Consider the following 24,911-nt stretch of genomic DNA (forward strand, 5'->3'; position numbering starts at 1 on the left):
AGCTGTTTGAAGAATCGCTGTGTCGTTTGATATGTTCACCCACAACAGTTTAACTTGTCTTTTCCTTATAATTTCTAAAAGCTATCGGTCAGGGATGGAGAGCCTTCCAGTTGTTGGACTCCACCTTCCTTAGTTCTAGGCAGCATGGTCAACAGTCAGGGTTGATTTAATTTCTTTATTAAATTTATACACCACCCTTCATCATAAAATATCAAGGCAGTTCATAGAATAATGAGAGCTGTAGCACTGGGAAATCTTCAGGTGCCTTATCCCTGCTATGAGTTATTATTGACCCAATAAATGTGCTTTAAGAAACAAAGGTTGCCTCCAAGGCTGTCAGTGTTTTGTGGGAGGAATTTGAGTGCATACCAGAACTTTAGGTTTACACAGTTAAAGTGTTCTGTTGCTTTGGCCCCAAAAAAAACACTTTCAAAAAAAGCGCTCAGAATTTTGTGGTTAGGAAGTGACAGAGAAATAATTGGGAAGACATGTAAGCACAACACAAGGGAATTAGGGTGAATTTAGGACAAATGTTCATTGTCATATAACCTCCCCATGAATAAATCAGAATGAATGCTCATTAAACATGGGATATAGTCTAGCATCTGCGTAAGCTTTGTGCAAGCAAAGCTGGATGAGTATTGAAGAAACAAGTCTGAATGGGCCCTTAAGTTTTCTGTCTGTAAAAATATAGTTGGATATCTCATCAATGAAGGGATTTATTTATTTTTTAGTTAATAGAGGGGTTTAATCTTACAGCAACATTGTTTTAGTCATTTTGGATGGTAGTCCTGAGACATTAATTTTCATAGATCTGTAAGGAGTTTGAGAACCTTATTGTTTTTTTTCATTCATTCATTCATAAATAAATAGTGTACATAAAAACCTTTGTAAAGAAGCAGATCAGAAAAGTTTATAAATGGGGCCAGACCATCTAAATAGGTATGTGACATTGAGATAGCAGTAGTGATTATTGCAAAACCAGGAAAAGAGATAACAGGTTGAAAAGGCTGTGCAATTATTTTGGATTGTTTTCAGGTTTTGAAATACATAGTAAAGCCTTTTCTCAAAGCCTTTCCTAAAATTGCTTTTGGAGAGAGTTTTAAAAAGGGGTAAAGTGCAGTTCAAAGAAAGTAAAATACTTTTCAGACCTAATAGCTTAAATTGGAGAGTTATAAATATATGCTTAATCTGTCCCTTTGAGACTGATGGCGCTTGAAAGTGTTTTGGCTTTGGCTGATCATACCTCAAGCTTTCTTCCCTGAACACTAAGGCCCATTCCAGATTCTTGGATGGAAAAACACATACATTTAATCACTGTGTGTTCTGTGCTGGCCCCGATGCAGTGCCACCATTTAAATATCTTATTGCCATAATGATTTAGGGGGGAACTTGTTTGGAAGGGGAGGAGTAAGCCTAGCTATGGGGCATGAAGCAAAGTATGAGTTGGTGGTATGAGAACTCCAACCCTGCCTTTGCATATGAGAAATACGCACAGCCAGGTAGGGAAATTTAAAAACAATACCCAAACAACTCTTAAGTTCAGGTCCCCAAAATGACATAGTAATGTATGAGAGAGTGGTAGTGTCTCTGCTTTTCATACTTCTCAAAGGCTAGTTTAAACCTGGTTTTGAATTAGCCTTGGCAATATCTCAGAAAATGCCTCCACAACCAAGGACCACATAGCAATTATTATAGCAATGGACATTCTAGTTGAATGAATCACTGAATCTCCCAGATGTAGGCTATTGTGCATCCAGTGCTCAAAGTGCAACCAGAAGCACAATTGTGAGTAGAGGATATCTGGACAGTTCAGTATATCTGGATATCTGAGGATATCTGAGCAGTTCAGTATTTTCTGTGTGAATTTATATGTGAGCTGCCTTATAGGTTCTGGGACCAAAGGTGAGGAAGTAAATAAATAAAATGTTGATTTTGCAAATAAACGAGTCTCTAGATCACAAGAATAATTGATATCTCTCTGTTCTGCTTTGGTCAGACCTCACCTGCAGAACTGGGTCCAGTTCTGGGTGCCAGAGTTTAAAAAGGATATTGACAAACTGGGACATGCCCAAAGGAATGATGATGAAGAGCCTGGATACCTAATCTTATGAAGGAAAGTTGGAAGAAGCAAGTTTGTATTTATCCTGGAGAAGAGATTGTTAAGAGGCAATGTGGTAGCAATTCTCAAATATGTGAAGTGCTATTACATAGATGATGGGACAAAGTTGTTTTCTGATGCTGCAGAGGGTGGTATCTGAACTAACATGTTCAAATTACAAAGAGGGTGATTTTGACTAAACGTTGGGAAGACCTTTCTGGTGGCACACCCTATGCCATAATGGAACAGACTGCCTTCCTTGGAATAGTGTTTAACTCTCCATCACAAGGGGTTTATAAGCAGCAGTTGGATGGTCACCTATCAGGGATACCGTAGCCGTAGGTTTTCTGCATCAGCAGGGGACTGAGCTTGATGATTTTTGAGGTCCATTTCTATCTGTATGAGTCCATGAATCATTTTCAGTATGTGTGTGTGCACATGCATGAAGGAGAGAAGACTTGGTTTTGAGATATTATCAGATAATGGAAAACAAGATTTGGATAAAGCCTATCCATGCAGGAGAGTACAGTCAGAAATATTCCATAGATTACAGGTCTTTGCGTGATGAATGGGAATGGTTGAGAGAGAAAGAGGTTTTAAGCATGCCTGGTAATGAGAGGCCTCTTGAAGCAGTATAGCTTCAAAGAAAATGAGTGCCTTGTGGTGTTCAGTATTTAGAGATGAAATTACAGGCGAATAGGGTGGAAGCATGGAACTTTGACAGATATTGCAGGCGTGGGGAGAGCTTAACTGGAACGCTTAATAATAGATATTTAATAGGTTCAGCGGTATCTATTTTCCCTCTGTGTCTACTAGCTGCTTGAGTGTTCTGATGTCATACCCGCTGCTACTACTGCTTACATCCCCACCAGCTAAATGCTGAATACTGCCTGCTTTTATACACCCTTCAAGTACAGTATTCTATCAGACCTCATAGAATGGTCTTGTTCATAACTTGCTTACTGCCATGTTATAAAGATTTTGCTGGTGGCAGCTTCTCACAGTATAAATTTCACTCCTAGGGCTGTTCTTGCTAGGAATTCCACAATAAATTACTAAGTTAAATTTCTGACATAGATATTGCTGTCCTGCTTGTGCAAACAATTACCCCTCGCCTTCGCTCTGATTTGCTTTCTACTACATGCATAGAGAGGGGAATGCTGGCTGATGTGCAAACCGTTGGCAAACGGCACAGGGAACTAGGATGAGAGAGAAAGTGAAAATGTATCAGGATGCACATCCAATGTCTGTCAGTACTCCATTATTCTCACTGATGTGCCTTTGTTTCAAATGGCGCTCCTAATGCATAACTACGCATGGCCAAAGCTGGATTAGGGTGTTCATTGGCAGAGCCTAAAGTGCTATCTAAACGAAAGAATGTTGAACACTTTCCAGATTCAATTTGGCTCCACTTACCTTCTCAAGTTGTGCATGTGTTTGGGCATCAAGGCAGGGCAGCAGAAGTGAATGAAAACTATAGTGTGACAAGCAATATCATGCATACATTTGAGCATGTCAAATGTCAACACATACTAGTCTGCCACTGTCTCAGAATGTGACCTAAAGGCACAGGAGGTCACCATCTGGTGAAGCTAAGGAGGTCTGGGTCTGGTCAGTAGCTGGATGAGTGACCACCTGGGAACCACATGTGTATTTCCTTGGGTTCCATGACAGAAAAGGGCAGGATACAAATATCAGAAAACTGCTGGGGTCTGTCCTGCCAACACTGCTAGCATCATCATCACCTTTACTTGTGGGGACATCACTGGAACTGAAGGCTTGGGTGATAAGTGGTGCCAGGCACTGTACCCTTCTGAGAACGCACCAAGATGTCATCAAGAGGCTGCACCCAACTGAAGAGAGAGTGTGTGCTGTGTGGCTGTCTCCCGCATCAACTCAGCAAGCTGGAGATCTACACAGATCTACACAGTCTCCCTTTCCAGTTGCCCCACAAGTTGGGAGGAAATGTAGCTGTTCATAAACCCCAGCAAGGCAAGATGCAGCAGGTAGAAAGCTTAGGAGACATTGAGAGTTGGATACATGGACATGATGATGGAGAAGAGGTCCTGGGAGAAAGGCAGGAAGACAAAACACAAATAGAAGGGAAAGAGAGGTAGATTTCTGAGAAATTACAGAGAGAGGTCAGAGTCTCAGGGGTAGAGGTAGCACCCCACCCCTTACCATCCCAAGCACATAAAGGATCTTTGAAGTTGAAGATGGACCTGTCTTAACTGAGGATTCAACAGGCGGCTCTTCCCCCCATGAAGGGACATTTCCTTAATATTAACCAGCAATAAATAATACTGCTTTGTCTGATTCCTTTGTTTATTATATCATGAAACCAATGGACCAAGGGGTGTTTGGTATATCCCTCCCTGGTATACCCCTCAACGAAAACAAAAGGCACACAGTTTGAGTTTTACAAAAGCAACACCAAGAGACTAAAGGAAAGAAGTTGAAAGGCACCACTGCCACCCGCTGGACTGGTTGCAAGTAAGAAGGCAGGCAAGGCAAGGGATGGCTGAGGGCAAATGGATGGACCCATGGAGGCCATGCTCTTTCTACCAGTTGCTGCAAACCGCAGGAAGGGAGTGTGATCTGGTCCTACTTGTGGGCTTCTCACAGGCATCTGGTTGGCCACTCTGAGAATAGAAAACTGGACCAGATGGGCCATCTGTCTGACCCAGCAGGCTGTTCTTACATTCTTGTGGTTGATGGGGCAATCCTCCATAATGGGCCAGCCTGCACTCTGTGTGTGTGTGTGTGTGTGTGTGTGTGTGTGTGTGTGTGTGTAAGTATGCTTTGGGATTCTCTGTATATGGTTCCAATTAAGCACTAAGGTTGAAAGCTTTTCCTTAGGGATGGGAGAAAGAATTGTTGTTGTTTAGTCGTTTAGTCGTGTCCGACTCTTCGTGACCCCATGGACCAGAGCACGCCAGGCACTCCTGTCTTCCACTGCCTCCCGCAGTTTGGTCAGGCTCATGTTTGTAGCTTCGAGAACACTGTCCAACCAGGGAGAAAGAATATCTTAATATAAAGGACACCCCTCTGGGCTGTTCTCTATCCACTCTACTTTTACTTCCTTGCAGTTGTTCTGACCTGCTTTCTCTGTGACCTTCAGCATGTTTATATGAAGCTTTCCCAGGTTACAATTTTAGTCATTTTAATGACTTGTAATAGTAATCCTCTGGCTAAGAATTAATTGTAACTTGGAGAGCAGCCTTCAGTATAAAAGCTAGGTATATTTACCTTTGTCAAGTACTGGAAGATCTAGGAGAATGTTAAAGAATTGGAGCTCCTGCTTTTATCTATTCCTGCATGTTTACAAAGCAAAGGATAAAGGAGGGTATAATTATTCACATGAGGCCTTGGCTATGGCCCAATGTGTTTCTTTAAAAAAGAAACAAAAAAACCTATCAAATCAATGTTATACAATCAATTTTTTTTTTCATTAGTGCTCTGTATACCATTGTTGTGATGATATGTGCCAAAAGAGCATCCAATTGCTCTAGCTTGTTACATCAATATCAGAATGTGTTCCCTGGCCTGCATGCACACACATACCCTCAGAGAAGCTCTAAAAGACAAAAACAAATCCCAACCCAATAGCTGCTTTCAAAGTATGACAACAGAATAACACCAGAAAAGTGTCAAGTTAATTATCTCTAGCCAAAGGACTGAATCAAAATAATACCTATTGTACAATCTTTCTTTTGATTTTTCAACATGACCTGAAAGGGGCAACTTCATGAGTGTTCACTGTTCAGGGTTTTTTTCTTCATCAGCTTAGCATTCAAAAGGTTTTGGCTGTGATTTTTTTAATGTTAGTGATACTTTAGTAAAAGGAGCTGTTGTTCTCTAATGAAAATGGGAAGCAGGCTTCCAGTACAGTAGAGGTTTTTCAAAGGCTAAAGTGTGATCCTATTAGGGTCAGAATTCTTCTTTCTCTTGGCTCAACTGCATCCATGTTGTTGGACTCCAGCTAACAGCTGGGAAAAATGCCTTCAACTTTGCTTTTTTCCTTTAAGCATAGCACATTTGAGACTAAGCATATTTAAGGGATGCTAACTTTTTCTTATACAGTGGTACCTCAGGTTACATACACTTCAGGTTACATACGTTTCAGGTTACAGACTCTGCTAACCCAGAAATAGTACCTCGGGTTAAGAACTTTGCTTCAGGATGAGAACAGAAATCATGAGGTGGTGGCGCATCGGCAGTGGGAGGCCCCATTAGCTAAAGTGGTACTTTAGGTTAAGAACAGTTTCAGGCTAAGAACGGACCTCTGGAACGAATTAAGTACTTAACCCAAGGTACCACTGTAGCTCAAGTTCATATATTTATGCTTAACTTTCATGCTGATTCATTAACACCTTGTTAAGTTTGGCACGTTTACTTTTAGGAACGTTGCACATCTAAGGACTATATTATTTTTGCAAAATTGTGACTGCATTAATTCAGCCTGGTAAGATTAAGCTGGAGACTTCTTTGCTGCAATTGCCAAAAACAAACTAACTTACAACAGCGTTTAACCCCCTTGAAAAAAAAATATCTAGGCAAATGCAACAAACCAAACTGGATAATAACTTTTATTAGGACCAACCAAAAAGTCACAAAAAATATGATAAGCTTATAAATTCTCTAGAACTCCTTGTCAGGCAAAACATTGCATGAAGCAACGGGTGATGGGATGAGGAACTATTTGCTATTGTCAAGCTGTGTTAAAGGCACAGCAGCAGCTGGTATCAGTAAGGAAGCTTACATCTAACGTGCTTTGTCAAAAGCAAGTTTCTTAAAAAGTGCTATGAAGTACCACTATTATCCAGTAATAAAATCTACCCCTCTGTTGGCTGGATATGCCTTTACCTCACAACCTTCATCAGTAGGTTGTGCATATACATCTGCATTGGATTATCTGCTCTCATACAGTAATTCTAGTATAAACACCTGAGAGCATCAATGCTCCGATAATTTGTGAAGACACCGCAGACGTGACTGTGTGATTTAAACAGCAGTCAATCAAGTGAACAGCCTGAATTCCAGGCTTAACAGCTGCTCAGATAGGATCACACTTCAAACTGAATCTGGAGCAACTCCTGGTGAATGATGGCCCTTTAAGGATTTTAAGGCCACATACATAACTCTTCTACTAGTAGATGGGTATGAGCTTTGGCTGAGGTCCTCAAACCACTGACTTCAGAGTAGTGCACTGGCAGTCACCTGCTGCTGCTGCTGCTGCTTCTTCTTTTGCAGTCATTTTAGCCATAATTACAGGCCCTAAGGAGGTCTGGTTGGATTCAAAGAAGCTTCTGTTTAGGGATCTTGGTTCGTTTTGCCCACAGCAGACTGGGAGTTCCTGCCAAAATCTGCTTGTTTACATTAAAATTACCTTGGGATGTAAAAAAGAAAAAGAAAAAGATCATCTGCAGCACAAGTTTTTCACAGACTGGAAGGTGCTGTGATAGGGAGCTATCATTGCTCATGGTACATCTATTCAATTCCCTTCCTGTTTCACCCAGGGTGCTCCTGGACTGTTGCTGTTTTCAGGACTTAGTTGCATACTGGCAAATTCAGGCAGCACAATTATAGTTTACTGGGAGATCTGGCGGAACAAACCTGCTTCCTCAAAAGATCTGACTTTTTGAAAAAGGAAAGTGACTGGAAAGTATGGGGTAACACTTGCTTTGACACAACATCATGTAACCGCCCTGCAAACACATCAGAATGAATGCTAAATAGCCAGATTGTCTGCAAGTACCCACAGTCCCCGGGCAAACAGATTCTGCAGATTTTACAAAATTATAAAACCTTTTTGATGAGATAGCCTAGTGTGGAATAAAAGCATGAATTTGAGTCTTGCACCAAAAAGAGATTTTGTGAGTGCTTCATTTGAGCACTCGCTCATTTAGCTCCTCCTTCACTGTTTCCTGCTCCAATCCCTTTCCTTTGGAGTAAGGGAAAGCAGTAGTGGCAAGTGGTATGGAAGCTTCAATCGAGTTTGGTTTTGTGCCAGGTATGGGACTGAGATTGCCACTTCCATAATCCCTTTTGGGGGAACTATTTACATCAAAGAGGAAGCTCTTCTACCTTGTAGAAATGATGCCAGTAGTGTTAGTTTCCCAATGTGGATTCCCTGGTGGGATGAGCACAAGCACTGTTGTGGCCCCTGATTGCTTGCTGCCACCTTCCACTAGCCCAGGTTGAACAACTGGGTCCTTGGTATAGGGGGATGTGGTTGTTCTCATCTTGAAGACTTATAAAGCCCTTTTGCCTCAAATTTGCTTTATTGTATCCTTGCGGCACCCCTAGTAATGATAGTTCTATCAATGTTCTTCACAACTTGTGACCTGCCAAACTGAACTCAGCCTTCCATCCCTTGTATTGCAGCCTATTTCAGACCTGGAATACCCCTGGTTTCAGTGTCTCTGGCCAGCACCAAAAAACAGGAGGTTTCTCAAGCTCTATTGTGGACTACGTTAGGGTTGCCATATTTCAAACAGTGAAAATCCGAACAGAAAAGTTGTTGCACTTTTGCCCAAAGTTGATGAGCTTTGTTCGGAGCAAGACCACACCGGACACTGCTGATGAATGCGGTGTTCCAAATATGTCCAGACGTATGGTAACCCTAAACTACGATAAAGGATTTGACTTAATGGTGCTAGAAGTTGTAGGGGAACAACAAGACAATGAACAGGATGGTGATACAATGGCTACTGCAGGATTGTGTTTGCAATTGTTTAAGATAAAACCTATTTTGGAAAGACTATTTTGGAAAAACCTATTTTTGGAAAGAAATACTTTTGCCATTTTTATGGACATTTATTGTTTGTTTACAGATAGTTGCCTTGGTGATGTTATGTTGATTGCAAAAGCTCTAGGGGGGCAGCCATGTACCAAATGTGCTGTTTTGAGAATCATAGAATTGTAGAGCTGGAAGGGACCATGAGGGTAATCAAGTTTAGGATTCTGGCAAGACTGTCACCATCTATATTCTCCAGTGCCATCTATATTCTCCAGTGGTTCAGTACAGTAGTAGACTTCTGTCACCATCCATATTAATGACATAAAACTGGCAAACTGGTGATTTTCTGAGCTAGCAGATTTGAACAAGAGTTTTGCAAGGCTGACTACATAGTTCCATTAGCATTCCAAAACAGCTAAATTTGCAAAGTTTGTGTGTCATTTTAGATTTCTATTGCCACAGCTGTCAAATGAGGTTTCATGTCAAATGTATCCCTGATTGTTCCCTATTTTCGTGCACCTTGGAGTACCTTAGGGGTTTTTTTTAGAAGTCTTGATTCAACTCATAAACATCTATCTGTATCATCAGCAAACCTGCATCAACAACAAAGGGTTATTTGGAAGCTCTTAACATTCAGGTACCAATGTATCAGTTTAACAAATGTCGTTCAGTTAACTTGCCAATTAAGTTGTCCTCAAACCTAACACTCAGCTCCCCATCCACAGACTGACTATCCATTTTATGTAAACAGCTAGTTAGGCTTTGCCACATGGTCTGCATGGGGCTACAGTGTCAGGCGAGACCAGCAGTTTGTTGGTTCACAATATATGAGGTTTGAGGTGTCAATTTAGCTGGGAAAACTCTCTTAAGATCCCTGACAGGAAAAAAATATAGTGGCTAAAGGCTGGAAATAAGTACCGCATTTAACTTGTGTTTGGTTCGCAGAAAACAGATATTTGGAAAATTAACTTTAAATTTATATGTTAATTTTTCTATTCATCAAAAGATTTACGCACACTGTTAACCATATTATGGCTCCAGGAAGCCCCTGCTTTTTTGGCATATGTTTGGTTGTCCTGGGTGCTTAAAGCTGAATGATGGTCACAATTTGACATAATGTGCTTATTGTCTCATATGATCTGTGGAGACCCACCTTCTTCCTGGATTAAAATTCCACCCTTGAGACAGGATTACTAGAAACCTTGAAGCTTAAAGTTCCCAGGGAAGCAGGCAGAGACCAGCTTACAGCACCTTGAACAGCTACAAGAGAAGTTGTATTGGCAGGGAGTGAGAGCCACCTGAAGTCTTATGTAGGATGCCCAGGCTTGAAGCATGGTAGGCTCCACAATATAACATGTTAAAGGACTCTCCCGTTGATTTGTAATATTTGGATTGTGTGATGTTGGGGAGGCAGAAGAACTGGAGGACTCATATTTTGATTAGTGATGATGACTGAACTGTTTGAAGGACCTTGAATGAAGCCCCAACAGTTCTCCCCTTACCACCACCAAGGAAGTATCCTGAAACTTAGCCTCATTCAAGGCTTCCACCAAGCATTGGGATCATTGCACAGTGCAAATAGTTAGAATAGTTAGAGAGCCAGTGTGGCGTAGTGGATAAGAGCGGTAGACTCGTAATCTGGTGAACCGGGTTCGCGTCTCAGCTCCTCCACATGCAGCTGCTGGGTGACCTTGGGCCAGTCACACTTCTCTGAAGTCTCTCAGCCCCACTCACCTCACAGAGTGTTTGTTGTGGTGGAGGAAGGGAAAGGAGACTGTTAGCCGCTTTGAGACTCCTTCGGGTAGTGATAAAGCGGGATATCAAATCCAAACTCTAAATGAAGGGCTAGTGAAACAGGGGGAATGAGCTCCCAGTGCTGGGTAGAAGGCCCGAGAAAAAAATTATACAGAAACTAGGGGCAGTAGTGATTGTATGCTTTGGGCAACATTGTTTGGCGTAGAAAAATAGGTGGCATGCTGGAAGGCCAAGTGAGAACAGATCCAATAATTCAGGTGGCCAAAGGAAGCAGGACAGAATTGACGTTGGGCTGAAAAGTAGGAAATGGATGAGGAAAGAGATTGAGGAAGCAAGAGAGAGTGGCTAGGAAGAGAGTATCAAAATCCCATAAAGACAGGATAGGGAGTGTGTGCTTGTCAGTGTGTAGGCAGGCAAGGGGAGCCCTTGGGGGCTTTTAGCCAGAGAGGCCAAACAGGCAATGGAGATTGCAGATGAATTTCATATATTGATTGAACTTGCTAAGCAAATGTTTGCTGCAGGTCTCTAGGAATGCATTATTTCAGCAGGGTGAGTGACAAAATCTTTATTGTTCAAGGTCAGCTGGAACCAAATCCTTTGTCTGTTGAGGAATAAGCTGATTTTGCTAGCTATTGGTGCTTGACCCAGATAGATGTTTTCCCCAAGAACAGAGGCTACTTTTCAGTTATGACCAAAATGAAGGCTTACCAAGCTACTTTAATAAACTCCTGTTAGGAAATTGGAAGATGGCCAAAACTACACCCTAGAATAATCAGAACGTTCATCTTGAGCTGAAGCTTAACATGATCTGCTAAGGTCTTTTTTAAAGGAAGTTATTTAAATGTATGGATATGATGAATTCTGAAGGAATTACGGTACTTTAAAATCAAGAGTGAGTTTAGCAGCTTTCCTGTACCCTAACCACTCTTTCCAAAATAAATATTCTTGCTAAAGCTGGCTATCCTCTGGTTTAATAACACGCGTTATTATTTATTCATTAAACAAGGAAAATGCAGTCAGAGCTGCTATGCGAAAACACAGAAATAAGATGGTTCCTTGTTCTGAGGAATGCAGAATCTAAGAGAGTTTAGACTACATACTGTGGCCACGTGCCATTTGCTCTTCTGCAAAATAGCCACCATACACAGTTTAGACTATTTAGACATTATGCTAATAAACTGAAAAAGCTATCCCCTGCCTTTAAGCCTGAGTAGTCTCAGTAATAAATTGGGAACCATAGCAATTCACATGATACATTTCATGGCTGTATGTTTGCGCTACGAGGAAAATTGGTGAATATTACTGTGTGATTGCAAGAATATTTGCACTCAGTTTTAGTTGCTACCCCACAAAATAATGTAATGGATGTTACATGTAGGAGGCAAGAAAGATAAAGAAGGAAGGATTTCTTGATTAAGTTTCAGTGAGGCAGAAAAGCAGTAAGTTCTGGACATAAGTTCTGCATGCACACCATTTGAATGGCAATGCCCATGAACTTTGGGGGACGGTCCCCTCAAATATTTTATTGGGGGGGGGTGAAGATCCCTTGGCTGCTAGGAATTGGCTCCTATGCTCAGCAGCTTACACTCTGGCACTAGTAAGCAATGAATAGTAGGTATCAATAGCCCTGTCCTCTCCAAATTTGCCTAATTCCCTTTTTAAGCTATACGAATGGTAGTGAGTTCCGTAGTATGAGCACATGAAGCATAGAACATTTATTCTTGCTTTTTCAATCTGCACCATTGAGTGGATGATTCAATGGAACTTTGGCTAATGAATGGTTGTTTGTGTGTGGAACTGGAGCAATAAAATCTCTTGACCATGTTCTTCTGTACTGTAACCTGTACAGTGAGTACAGAAAGTTGATTCTCTTTCTAAGAATTCTCTTGGGGAGGTCACCTGAAGATTCACTGCTTCACAAATGCTTCCTCCTACTTTAGTTGAGGGGATTGCAGAAAAAAACAAAAACTGACTTCAGTGCAGATCAGGATAAAATTTCTATAGGCTTGAGGGAGAGAGAGAGAGAGAGAGAGAGAGAGAGAGAGAGAGAGAGAGAGAGAGAGAGAGGAGGACGAAATGTGCGTTTATTTCTATCTGATTTTAATTGCTTTAATGAACTGTATGTTTTATTTCTGTACCTGTATTCATAGTAGGAGCACAGGACTGTCAGGTTTGGAATGGGTGCAAGGCAGCAGGGCCAATCAAAGAGCTAATAGCCTTATTGTTTTCAAAATGTGACAAGGGTGGAGTGAATACTCTTAGGTTTTTTCCTGCAAGTACGCAGCACACAAAGGTAATTATGGATTACAGTTTGATAGTCAATTAGAGTTCAAAGGTGCAGCAAGGGTTGTTAGCCAAAACTCTCAGGGCAACAAGATTTCCAACCTCCCAAATACAATTCCATAGTTTTGGCAACATTCCATTCTTACTTTTGGAAAATGCTTTCTGTCATTCATTCTTAGCATGCAGCAAACCATTTCCACCTTATTTCATAGCCACATATCTCTGCATATATATCTCTGGGAATAAGATGAAGGATGGTGGCACTTAACCTGTTCAAAAATCCTGCATCCTGTGGAAGCTGGAAACAATGGAAAGCTTCTTGCTACACCCAGGGTGGTTTCCTGTAGTCACACTTGAGACACAAAACGCAAAATCGCCCCTTGCAAAGAGGTTAGCAGCCAGACATCTGAAAGCAGCACAAGTTGAAATATTAAAGGGAGATGCATCTTGTGTGTGAGTCATCCAAACAAAACAGTGTGAAACCAAATAGTTACTAAACATACTGAGCCAAGAGGCAACTGACTGCTGCTGTGGATCAATATAGTTCAGTTTGTGTTGCCTCTACTGCTACATTCGTCAAAGTGAAAGCAAACGATTCCGTGGAGTTTTTCAGTACTTTGATTCTGGAACATAGACGGAAAATGATGTGGTGCCGTCTTTGCGAGAGTTTGGCAGTGATGATTTATATGGACACGGTGGCTTTTCTATGATAACCTGTGCACCTAGATTGTTATGGGTGAGTACTGTATAGCTTTGCAGCCGTGATTTGTTTATGTTTTGTGCTTCCTTCATTTTACTACTCTTTTCCCCATACCTGCCTTTTTTAAAAGGGTCTGTTCAGGTTTATAATTTTCTTTCTCTGTTTCATATGAAGATCTGTGATGTTGATTACTTTAGTAGCATAGTCAGATATATGCAGATGTAAATCCACAATTATTTAGAACTATAGTTCATATTCCTTAATCTTCATTTAGATGTGTTTAAAGGAGATTCATGTTTATTTTTGAATACAGTACTGCAAAATAGGGCAGGCAAAGATTCTGGTAGGAACACCACCATAGGATTTTTGCAGTGCTGAAGGCTGGTAATGGAATTATCAAAATATAATGGTCAGTCTGTTTTTTCAGGTGGCTATATGTATCGCTGCATTGACTGCCTGGAATATAATAAAACATCACTTGTCCTGAAATGGAGAGTGCAGTCCCCCTCCCCGCAAAAAGCAGGATTTATTGCATCTTTATGAATGCAGTCTTTGCTGTACGGTTGTATTTTAAAGCTGTGTGGACTGAAGTCTTTAGTTTCTCACAATTAGAGCACATTAAAGATATGCAGTTCAAAATTCACTATGTATCACTGGCTTGCTTTTTACCAAAATAATTTGTTGTGGCATAACTGGGAAAAGGCCATAGCAGTGGGTATAAAGCTGAACCCAAATCCTATGCATAAGCAAGCTCCACAGAGTCCAATGAAGTTTACTCCAAAGTATGTGTGCATAGGATTGCAGCTTCAATGGCTTATCCAAATGATAATTCCAAATTTATACAACAGACTTCCACCACCCTCTAAGCTACAGCATCATAATATTAAGCAGCTCTTGGAAAATGCTGCCATTTTCACCAGTGCGCCAGAAAGTAGCATATATCACTCTGACATTCTTAAGGAAATACTGGTCTTTGACAGTTGTTGTTGGTTGATATGTTTGAGAGCGCCAGACATACACTTCATAAACAGAGCATTCTGATCACCCCATAAATCATTAAATCTGCTCCCCAGAAAAGGAATGAAGAAGCATGCCAGTCTTTCATTAACTGCCCCTGCTGCACAAGTCAAAATGGTACATTTATTGGGCTGACGAGATCAAAGAATTGCTTCTGAGCCAATGAATAGCAAGTCCTCCATATCTCAGTACTTAACTTGATTAATCAAGCAAAGTTCTCGTATTCCACCAGCCTTCAGACTGTAATACAAATGTCCTGCCTCAGCCTTCTCTGGGTACAAAGATATAACTTCTACACAATCACAGCTGTTCTGTCGCCTCCCGTCTGCCACCCTGTAATGTAATAGTATAATCTCCTCACCCCCTTCATTTTAATGCTGACAGGCCATTACAGTTCGTGATTTACCCAAGCATATTAACCATAACCATGTTATGCTGTGGGTGCCTGCATGTGATTTATTATCAGATAGTAGTCATTTCTATTTACATAGTCACTTAAGTTTTTTGAATTACTACCTGCGGAGAACCAGGCCCCCTTCCCTTTATACCCACCTTTCTGAGCTATAAGGAAAAAAGATCTCTACTGTTTAGAGGGGAAAATGCTTATATCACAGGAAGGGATATTTGATCACTTGCAAAAAATGTCCTGATGACCTACAGATCCTTGAAGAATATCAAAGGAAGGCCATGTACAGAGAGGTAAGAAAGCATACTTAGGTTCTACTGATTTCAGTGGGGTTTTAAGCATATTAACTGTATTCTGGGTTGTATCCATTGAGCAAAATCCAAAGCTCTGTCAGCTTGGTTGCTCTCACAGGGCATTGCACCCTTATTTCCCAATTCTTGTAAACAACTCTCACATATTTTGCCCTAGCAGTGCCTTTTTCACAGGATTGTTTTCACGTAATCTAAACAAAGGCTATATCGCGCATCTGGGAAAATCCAGAATGCATCAATAGATTTTGTAATTTCAGGATAGATTGAGGTTGTGCAGGTGTCACTGACATTTTAAGGGTATTAGATCCATGGCTCTGTCGGTGCATGATGTAACACTTTACAGGGCAAGAAGTGCAAGTAGGTAGATATGTCTTTTGTAATGTGACATTATATTGTGACCTGGTTTTGTAATGTGATGTTATTTTGTGACCTGGTTTCTAACAGAGATCAATAAACACAACACAAACACAAAACCCCAATACATATGCATTAGTTCTATATTGTACTCACAAATATGAGCATATGCTATTATTAAAATAGAAAAAACTTCAACACCAAACGCTTTCCTCAAGAAATTAAAAACTACCTGCATATGAACTTGAAAAAGATATCATATTGACATGGCTGATTACTGATACTCCAGTGTTAATGACTATTTTATGGTTTGCTGTAATAAACACATAAGTTGTATTTTTCAGGATAATTCTGCATGCGTGCACACACAAACACACAGAGAGAGAGGGAGGGAGGGAGAGAGAGAAACCTTTAGCAGGGAAAGTCCCCATTGGTGACTTCATAGTGCTAACTGGTCTCTGCTTTCCCCATAATTAGTTTAGAAGAAGAAGAAATGCTATGTATTTCACATTTAGTTTGACTGTCAGATGCTCAGTATGGTTTTGCCTATGACTGCATACAAAGTAATGTCTTTCTTCTTCTTTGGCAATCACTTGTAGCCAAGTAAGATTGTCTTCCATAAACACGGTTTTAGCAATGAGTCTGTGACTGTGGAGGCCAATTCTGGATGCACACGTCCTTCCACAGTGGGGACATTGGTTTCTGGGCAGGAGTTGATCATGGTATGGATTTGCCAAGCGTGCCTTCCTCTTAGCACATTTCTCCCATGTGTCCTGAGTTCAAGTGTCTTAAAAGCCCATGACACCTTTGGTAAAGGCTGTTCTCCAACTGAGAGCTCGCAGGCCAGTGTTTCCCAGTTGTCAGTGTTTATACTACATTTTTTTAGATTTGCCTTGAGACAGTCTTTAAACCCCTTTTGTTGAACACCAGCATTACGCTTTCCGTTTTTAAGTTCGGAATAGAGTAGTTGCTTTGGAAGGCAATCATCAGGCATCCGCACAACATGACCAGTCCAATGAAGTTGATGTTAAAGAATCATAGCTTCAACACTGGTGATCTTTGAATGTGCAGCACAAAAATGTAGGGTGTTTTTTTTCTCTCAGTCCAGAATCATTCACACTCATCCTCAACATGCTGATTTCAGATCCTGCCACCCCCAAGAGTGGCTGTGGTTACTTGCTGCACATTTGAAAACCCACTGCATTCCCCACAGATTCCCCAGGTGAATGAAGAAGGAAGTGGTGGTTGCAATCTTGGTAAATGCTTACCCACAACTTCATTGGGCAGGTGTGGAGACCCACAGACAGAACATTACTGTAACTTCCCATTGCCAGGGCTCTGTCTGCTCCCAGCTATACCTCTGCTCCTTCTTTTTTGGCTTGTCCCTCCCTGTGTTTCCAGCTGCTGGCTGGCCCCATCAGCAACTTACCTTCCAACCCATCTTACCATGTCAGGCTTGACTGTGTAGCTGCCTCCTGCCCAAGCCAGCCCCTCTTCCATACAAGTGTAGCCCAAGTGTCAACTCTGTTTCTATGTCATTAGATGCAGGGTAAAAAAGAATCAATCTGCAACGAGCTTCTGTTTTGGGAATGAACCACTTTCTCAAGAAGTGCTTTTTGGGTGCAATAAAATATGCAGCAGAACTAGATTATATGTGGACTGTGTAGAAAAAACAAACACCCAGTCTCCATTGTTTGTAGAATAAAACACTGTGTGTACACAGCCTAAGAGACGGGGATTAAATACAACAGTTTTCTTAATTAGTGAGGATGCTTTCCTGAATGGACTATTTATCTGCAGGGTGGAGTCTGAGACTGGTGCTTTTTAAGGGTGTATGTGAGAAAACAGCCTTTTCCCAGCTGATGAAGGAAGCATGCAGTTTTAGAGATGACCAGACAGAGAAGAGAGAGAGCTGTACATTGGTCCAAGCTGAAGGCTCTTGTGGACACAGTTGCTGTTTGGGGATCTAGTGTAGGACTTGTGGTTGTGCTGTGTGCTGAGGGACTTGGCATACCTCATCTATGGTCCTCCTATATATATTTGTGAATAAAACATAACAAATATAATAAAAGACACTGTAAGTCTCCATTGCATGTGTTCTCTTATCCTATGGTGGCGGAATGCCGTAGCACTGCCCACAGACTTCCCCTTATTGAGGAAGTAGAGAGCATTAAGAATAGACAAGCGTTTCCTCTTGCGTGTCTGACTGCATTATTTCCCTGTTCTGATTCAGCCACATATTTCATCTATACTGCTGAACACTGTATTTCTATAGGGACCCCAACTTCTTGCGGGCATTTTCAGATTGCTCTCTGTTCTTTTAAATAACATGTCATTGAATAAGCAGTTATCAAAATCTCTGGAGGTTGTGGTTCAGTTCTTTTTGCTGATTGGATTGCTGTTTTCATCTTTTGGACAGCTCCTTCTTGTCCTTTCCCCTTATTTTCCCTCAGAAGATTCCCCCTCTCTGTGTTTTTTCCTCTAATGCTAATGGTGCTTTGAGCTTCTTCTGCCACAGTAGCACCAGCATAGAAAGTGGAACAGGGAGTATATAAAAATGGGCCTTCCTAAATGGCTTTTGCCCTGTATACCTGAAAGAGAGTCTTCACCCCCATCATTCAGCCTGGACACTGAGATCTAGCTCTGAGGGCCTTCTGGCAGTTCCCTCATCACAAGAAGTGAGGGTACAGGGAACCAGGGTCTTCTTGGTAGTGGTGCCCTCCCTCTGGAACACCCTTCTGTCAAGAAAATAAACAACTACCTGACTTTTAGAAGACATCTGAAGAAAGCCCTGTATAGGGTTGTTTTACTGTGTTGGATGTTTTAATTTGCTGGAAGCCACCCAGAGTGGCTGGGGCAACCCAGTCAGGTGGGTGGCATATTATTATTATTATTATTATTATTATTATTATTATTAGGGAGTTTGGGAAATGTGCATAAGAGGCAACATGAGAGAAGTGGATGAAGTTATGCATTGTGTGGAGAAAGTGGTTAAAGAAATGTTTTTCTTCCTCTCTTATAACCTTAGCACTTGTGGACGTCCAGTGATGTTGAATGTTGGCAGATTCAAGGCTGACCAAAGAAAATGCTTGTTCACACAGCGCATAGTTAAACTCTGGAATTTGCTTCCAGAAGAGGCAGTGATGGCTACCAACTTGGATAGCTTTAAAAAGATGAATAGACAAATTCATAGAGGACAAGGCTACTAACCCTGATGGCTATTTTCTACCTCCCCAGTAGGAGGTGATAATGCTTCTAAATACCAGTTCCTGGAAGCCTCAGGTGGGGAGAGGGCTGTTGTGCTGAGGTCTTTCTCGCAGGCTTCCCATTTGCATCTGGTTGGCCACTGTGAGAAAAGGATACTGCACTAGATGGGCCACTGGCCTGATCCAGAAGGCTGTTCTTAAGTTCTTACTACACTTGTTGGCATGATACTACGCTCGTGTTCTGTGATTTTCCAATCTGCAGTAATCAGCATGGGGATCAGCACAATCGCCACTGTAGGTCTTCCAGGTATCGACATGCTCAACACTCACCAAGGCCTTCATCTGGAAGTGTCCTTAGATTATGAGTGTCCACCATGCTTTATGAATATCTGCCCCACTTTTATTGACCGCTGCTTTTAATCAGGTGTTAGCTAGGATGTCACATTTTTCTGCCTTGTGATAAATTCTGAAGCAATGTTGCCACTTGCAGGATCTATTAGGTGCCTCGGTTCTTTGCTTTTAGTATTCTTTTTTGTCTCTCAGCAGTTTTCCAGTGCATTAATTCACAGTTAGGCTCCACTGGTTTACAGGATTCTGTTTGGAGATTGGGCTGTCACACTCTGCAGAGAATCAATTTATTTTTCAAATCCATATACTTAAGACGCAGATTAAGCTATTAAGAAGCATGAGAAGATCATTTAGCAAAATACCTTTTCTTGACAATATTGCCTCAAACAGAAGAAACCCTCACTCTAATTATGCTAAAGATCACAAATAGCATGGTCCTTGAAATGGAAGAGCATTTCTATTTTGGCTAATCATTCAGTGCCAATATATGTTCTGCTTTTGAAAGAGTGCAGCTAGATGAGCATAGATGGAGAGATGAGCCCACTTCAGATCTACATCCATACTTTTGGGGCCACACACCTGTTGGAAGTGCAACAGCAGTGATCATTCAGTTTGTCACTTAAGGGTTAATTCTGTCCGTGTTAAAGGCAGCTAACCAAGAGGGTGTGGTAGTGCTGCTGGTGCTGGCTGGGGGTGCCAACTTGGCCCCACAACCATGGGTGCCCAGGACTGTGGGTGCTATGCAGTGTGCATGGCCCTGGCACTGAAATTTGTGGGTGCCTGACCCCTTCATGGGGAATTTTGTGGGTGCTTGGGCACCCAGGGCCCTAGGGAGTCGGCACCTATGGTGCTGGCAGCGCTTACCAGCCAGGCAGACTGCTATAATGTTTACTGCTTGTGCTGTTCTGAGGGAGTTTTTCCTCTGTCTGTTTGGTTGAATTTCTCTCTGCTGAAGTAAGGAAGACAAAGGCTCTGTGTTCCTTTCCCCTCAGATTAAACACTGCTTTTGTTCAATAATGTCATCAAAAAGCAGCACTCAAGAATAGGGATGGCAGAGAAACAAAATAAAAAACTAATCCATCGTTAGTTTCTACACCGCCCAAATTAGGTGGTCAATCTTTTTATGAACATTCATGGTTTTCTTCCACACCAAATAATTTGTGAAAATAATTGTCAAAAACAACTTAAATGGTTTTCGAAACTTAGTCCTACTTAATTTTGCTTTATCACACCTTACCATAACCTTTCGCTGTTGTTTTTCTTTCTTTCATTGCATCTGATTTGACGTGCTGAAATGTGTATTCCTTCCTTGTCACTGAGGTGCTGATGGGAACCATTATCCAACCCATTCAATCACTGTTATGTTTCTTAAGCTGTCACCGCTTGATATCCCTCTCATTTTATCTCTGTAGCTCTATTGCATGCGGTGGGCAGGGGCGAGAGAGGCTGTCCAATGAGTTTTTCCTTCCTCCTGTACTATAAGAATTTGGTAGCAGGGCTAGACCAAGTTTTCTTTGACCTCAGAAGACTTTTGGTTTCCTGCCCATCACCTTCAGGGTGGGGATCGGGTGGGGGAATGGGCAGTGACACTCACTGCAATCCTTTCAATGAAATGGGTCACTCATTGGCTTTACTCTCAATGTTGTCTAGAGGTCCATTGCCTCAGGCAGTGCAATGCTGAGGTTAACAACAGCACCACTAAACAATGAAACCCCACTGTGCTGTGGTGACAGAGGAAAAGGGATAGAGGAGAGATTAAAGAATAGCCATGTAGCACAATGTGGGCTTTCTTGGTTGGCCAAATAGCTGAGCTATAGCAGTGTACAGAGAGTGTACAGTGGTACCTTGGGTTAAGAACTTAATTCGTTCCGGAGGTCCGTATTTAACCTGAAACTGTTCTCCTGCTAATGGGGTCTCCTGCTGCTGCCGCGCCACCAGAGCACGATTTCTGTTCTCATCCTGAAGCAAAGTTCTTAACCCGAGGTACTATTTCTGGGTTAGCGGAGTCTGTAACCTGAAGCATATGTAACCTGAAGCGTATGTAACCTGAGGTACCACTGTATATGTGAGTGGCAAGATACACATACATACCCTCCAACATTTATCTGATGAAAATAGGGGTGTTCTGATGAAAATAGGGGTGTTCTGATGAAAATTTTCTGATGAAAATTTATCTGATGAAAATAGGGGTGCATAACGATAATTTTACTATTTATACCCCACCCATCTGACTGGGTTGGCCCAGCCACTCTGGGCAGCTTCCAACATATATAAAAACATAATAAAACATTAAACATTTTTTTAAAATCCCTACACAGGATTGGCTTCTGATGGCTCAGGGATAGGATAACTCCATACCCTCCAACATTTCTCCAATGAAAATAGGGACATCCTAAGGAAATGTGGGACATTCCAGGATCAAATCAGAAACTAGGATGGCTTCTCTAAATCAAGGACGTCCTTGGAAAATAGGGACACTTGGAGGGTCTGCACATATGAGGGAAGAAAAAATGGTCAGGGCAGAAGTATTTACAGACTTCAGATACTATGGAAATTGTCTGTAAGCCCAGCAGAAGGCTGTTCTGTAGTCACTTTTGGCAAGCCCACAGCAAGCGTGTGACAAGATTCAGTGGAGCAAACATGTCCAAGTGCCTATTCTGGGATGTAATGATTAAGTACTCTTATATTGAGCCAACCCTACCCCATGAAAATACCTTTAGAGACAAATACAGTGGTACCTCGGGTTAAGTACTTAATTCGTTCCGGAGGTCCGTTCTTAACCTGAAACTGTTCTTAACCTGAAGCACCACTTTAGCTAATGGGGCCTCCCGCTGCCGCCGCACCGCCGGAGCCCGATTTCTGTTCTCATCCTGAAGTAAAGTTCTTAACCTGAAGCACTACTTCTGGATTAGCAGTGTCTGTAACCTGAAGCGTATGTAACCCAATATTGCGCAATCAATATTCCAATTAGCCTTGAGAAAACTAAATCGGATTAAATTCAAGTATGCTAGAATAGCCAACTTTTGAAGGAGCCTTTAAGCATTTCTCTGTTAAATATTGCATACAGTGAGATTAATATTATATGAACTACAGTGGGCTACATCAATTTGCAAATGAAGACATCTTGACACCTTTAGAACATGAATTCTAGCAACAAAGATGTACATCCTGCTTTCTTTACTCTTTTATGCCCTCTAAGCGATCACCTGCCCAAGAGTTTGTTAATTCTTCTCCAAGGCCATGCTTCGGGGGAAGCTGGCAAATCAGTGCTGTACTCTGTTACATGATTTTGAACACATGAAACGTAGGGCCTCATTGAATAAAGTTGTTTCTAAGTCCCCCCAACAGTCACGAAATTAAAAGACGCCTGCTCCTTGGGAGAAAGGCGATGGCAAACCTAGACAGCATCTTAAAAAGCAGAGACATCACCTTGCCAACAAAGGTCCGTATAGTTAAAGCCATGGTTTTCCCAGTAGTGATGTATGGAAGTGAGAGCTGGACCATAAAGAAGGCTGATCGCCGAAGAATTGATGCTTTTGAATTATGGTGCTGGAGGAGACTCTTGAGAGTCCCATGGACTGCAAGAAGATCAAATGCATCCTGAGTGGTCACTGGAAGGACAGATCCTGAAGCTGAGACTCCAATACTTTGGCCACCTCATGAGAAGAGAAGACTCCCTGGAAAAGACCCTGATGTTGGGAAAGATTGAGGGCACAAGGAGAAGGGGACGACAGAGGACGAGATGGTTGGACAGTGTTCTCGAAGCCACAAACATGAGTCTGACCAAACTGCAGGAGGCAGTGGAAGACAGGAGTGCCTGGCGTGCTTTGGTCCATGGGGTCACGAAGAGTCAGACACGACTAAACGACTAAACAACAACAACAAGTCCCACCTGTACAGTGGTACCTCGGGTTACATACACTTCAGGTTACAGACCTTTAAGTAACTGAGAACCTTTAAAACAATATATTTTGGTATATGTAATTGTTTTCTATGATTTACTATAATTTATATATTCCAAAAGTGGTGAACCTTTATATTCCCTGAAGAACTAAACTGGAGTTTTCAGTGTGTGAATGCAGTTTCTTTGTGAGGAAGGCGTTCTATTTTCAGTTTATTGGGTGCGTACAAATGTCATGGTAGACCATGGCTTATTGTGATGGGGCTGAACTTAACCTCACATGCTGCCCACCCCTTCAGGCTTTTTCTTCCAGTTTTCTATTACTCCTGGCTAGTGGTATCACCCAAACTTCACAAGCCATAGTTTATGAAACTGGCTTGTTTTTGTTAACCGTAGTTAAAATTTACAACAGTTTAGGGTTCAGACAACATGCTGAACCGCAGTTAATCTAAAACAGAAGCAGAGGCTTCAGGTATCCTTCTTTGAGCTGCAACAAAGGAGAAAAGAGAGAGCAACTTCAAAGGCCACTGATTCCCTATACTTCATTGTAGGGGGAAAAACATGATAACCTCTTGGAGGTTTACTACAAAGGAGAATGAGCTGGTTTTTGTGAACTGTATGCTGATCCAGAAAGGTACTGAAGAGACATTTCAGGAAGCTGAAATAAACTCATCATGCGTGGGTAGCAAGGACAAAACAAAAAGTGGGGGGATGGCAGAAAAGTAGCAGGAGTTGTGTGGGGCTGGACAATAATTACTGAACAGTCAGAAGAAAGACTTGGGACATTTACCAATCAGTAGGTTTCAGTTTTTATTTTAATGACTATATTGAAAATGGTTCTGAATTGCCTTCTGTTTCAAAAGCAATAGGGAGAACGTGTCACCTGCTTGATTAGTTTCTTGAGGCTGATCTTTATATAAAAGAGGGAACATTTTTTGAAGGCCAGTCAGAGGTAATTATAAATTGGTAGCTTGGTCTTGCCACCACAATAGGCTGCCAGTGTCAAAGTGACATGGTTGCAAATTTTGTTCAGTTACTACAGAAATGAGTAAAAGCAAGCTGGCTCACTTAATACCTTTGATGGCATGCCTATCAGCTTAGCTGTGTAAGTATATGTGCATTATGATACATGCTAACCATCCAACACACTATCCTCCAGAATGGTTTTTAGGGGGACAATACCATAAAATTGCACATGTGGTTCATGTAAATGCTTTAAAACATTTTTTAAAAGGGTAAATCAAAATTCAAATTTCCAGGTGTTCATTCAGGAATGCCAACAATCTAGGATCTGGTTTCTTTTTAGAAGAGATAGTTTTGCTACTTTTAGTATATAAGCATAGAAAATGTATGTTTTCATTCTTTTGTGGTAGGAAACTGAATCAAATGAAAAAGCTTCTGGGTTGTTTTAACTGCATATAAATAATTCCACATACCTCTTGCGTAGAGCCTTCCCATAGAATTTTTAGTATGGCAGTTGTGCAATTGTTACATCTACAAGGTCCAGATGTTTTTCCTGATTGCTAGATTTATCTTGCAGATAACCCATTTCCCCAGCACTCAAAAGCACAACATTGTCTCACTGGGCAAATATAATTTGCTGATCACTGGTTCCTGCAAAACTGATTTTCAGAGCCCTCAAAGCATGGGCGCAAAGGAAAATGGCTCACCTGATATCATTATGTCCTGCGCACCTGCCAAAGAGTTTCAAATACCTGCAGTGTTGCCCAATCCCTTGCAGCCATCCCCCCCCCCCAGGTTTTATGGACATTTTGTTTTCTAGTTCA

The 24,911-nt window shown here is 41.5% G+C and overlaps 1 protein-coding gene across 41 annotated transcripts in view; it reads left to right on the forward strand.

The window, feature by feature from the left end:
* Positions 1-24,911, forward strand: part of SORBS2 (sorbin and SH3 domain containing 2) — a gene marked incomplete at its 3' end in the record, with an annotated part of 184,846 nt that overhangs the window by 57,906 nt on the left and 102,029 nt on the right. For 4 of the 41 annotated variants that reach the window (XR_014011711.1, XR_014011712.1, XM_081208611.1 and 1 more), the window contains one exon: positions 9,370-9,480. The exons of 33 other annotated variants lie outside the window; for them this stretch is intronic. Of the gene's footprint in view, positions 1-9,369; positions 9,481-13,355; positions 13,618-24,911 lie in introns of those variants that run through there. 4 more of the 41 variants (XR_014011709.1, XR_014011710.1, XM_081208609.1 and 1 more) reach the window with 2 other exon arrangements.

This window comes from Podarcis bocagei (assembly GCF_964188305.1).
Source record: "Podarcis bocagei genome assembly, chromosome: 9".
Taxonomy (NCBI): domain Eukaryota; kingdom Metazoa; phylum Chordata; class Lepidosauria; order Squamata; family Lacertidae; genus Podarcis; species Podarcis bocagei.